At 45.4% G+C, this 1,482-nt stretch overlaps 1 pseudogene across 1 annotated transcript in view; it reads right to left on the bottom strand.

Annotated features, from left to right (window-relative positions):
• Positions 1-808, bottom strand: part of LOC116091078 — a 54,918-nt pseudogene extending 54,110 nt beyond the window's left edge. Inside the window, exons 1-2 of the transcript XR_004118926.1 lie at positions 793-808; positions 9-704 (exon numbers count right to left, since the gene is read on the bottom strand). The product of XR_004118926.1 is annotated as a rho GTPase-activating protein 1 pseudogene (transcript). The remainder of the gene's footprint in view (positions 1-8; positions 705-792) is intronic.
• Positions 809-1,482: the final 674 nt, after the last annotated feature.

Raw genomic sequence — 1,482 nt, forward strand, 5'->3', positions numbered from 1 at the left:
GGGAGGGCGTGGTGGCATGGGCTTGGGAGCTGTTGCAGGGCTCTTCTGTGTGGATTTGAGGAAGTCATCATACTTGAGCACTTGGCGAGGGATCCCCAACTGCTCTAGCCTCACGTGCTCACTTAGCTCGCTCAGGTAATTCACAAAGATCTTCCGTCCAAATTTGAAACTGATGAGGGGCTTAAAGAGGATAAGCAGAGTTTTGATGAACATGGTTGAGTGCACGATGTACAGAGCCTTGATGCTCTTGTACTTGCGGTCAAACTCTCGGTAGGCGTCCCGTAGCCAGCTGAGGGAGGTCTTGTTGTCACTGGTCAGGCCATGGTGCAGGTACAGGAGTGTGTAGTCACTCTCCACATACTGGTCCAGTGTGTGTTTCAAGTACCCCAAGAGTTTGCTGTGGTCCAGCTGGTGGCTGGGGGGCATCCGGCAAGCACTAAATACAATGATCCTCCGTCCATATTTATCATCACCTGCTACTTCTACAAGCTGGTGCCGGGCAATGTCCTAGTAAGGGTCATCCCATTTCAGGTGTGTGACAGGTTCTAGAGAGCTGCTTTTGGAGTCATCTGACTTGGGAAAGTCTGGCATTTCATCAGAAGGCCAGTTCTTCTCATCAATAGAGGCCAGCTTCAACAGGTTCAGAGCTTGGCTGGTATCATCCAGGGTCACGTCATCTTGTAGTTCTGAGAGAGGATCCATGGCTAAGGAGAATCAGAAGAGAAGCCTGGCTGCTGCTGTTGCCTTCTCTGAGCCCGGATGTTGATCTGCTGGTCAATAGGTGGATGGAGCCGCGTTCAAGCAATGCTTCCTCTCCAACCTTCTATTTATAAGCACCCACTGTTAGTTTAGATGGACTATAGCCTGTAGGTCATTCTAACCAATTCCCTTTCTGTATACGTAGACTCATTCTGTGAGTTCTGCTACTCTAGAAAATCCTTACTAACATAGCTAAGAAATGAAATAAGCCCAGTTGTCCATCAAGAGATAAAAGGATAAAGGAAATGTAGTACATATATACAAGGGGAATCTATTCAATCACAAGGATAAAATAATGGTATATGCATGAAAATTAATAGAACTAGAAAAAACTATGCTAAATAAAGGAAATAAGACTCAGATAAATAAATAAATCTTGTCTCTTGTATATGGAACCTAAAAAAGACAAACTCATAAAAACAGAAAATGCAATGGTAATTGCCAAGACGGGGAAGAGAAAAGTGATGGCCAAAGGCTACAAAGCTTTAGTAATGCACATTGAAAATATTTGGAAGAAAGGACAATTCAGAAACTGCTCCACCTGGGAATCCCTCCACATTCAATCATCAAACCCAGATACTATTGTGGATGCCAGCAAGTGCTTGCTGACAGGAGCCTGATATAGCTGTCTCCTGAGAGGCTCTGAGAGTACCCCACTAATACGGAAGTAGAGGCTCACAGCCATCCATTGGACTGAGCACAGGGTCCCCAATGAAGGAGCTA

The sequence above is a fragment of the Mastomys coucha genome, chromosome X (genome assembly GCF_008632895.1).
Source record: "Mastomys coucha isolate ucsf_1 chromosome X, UCSF_Mcou_1, whole genome shotgun sequence".
NCBI classification, from domain to species: domain Eukaryota; kingdom Metazoa; phylum Chordata; class Mammalia; order Rodentia; family Muridae; genus Mastomys; species Mastomys coucha.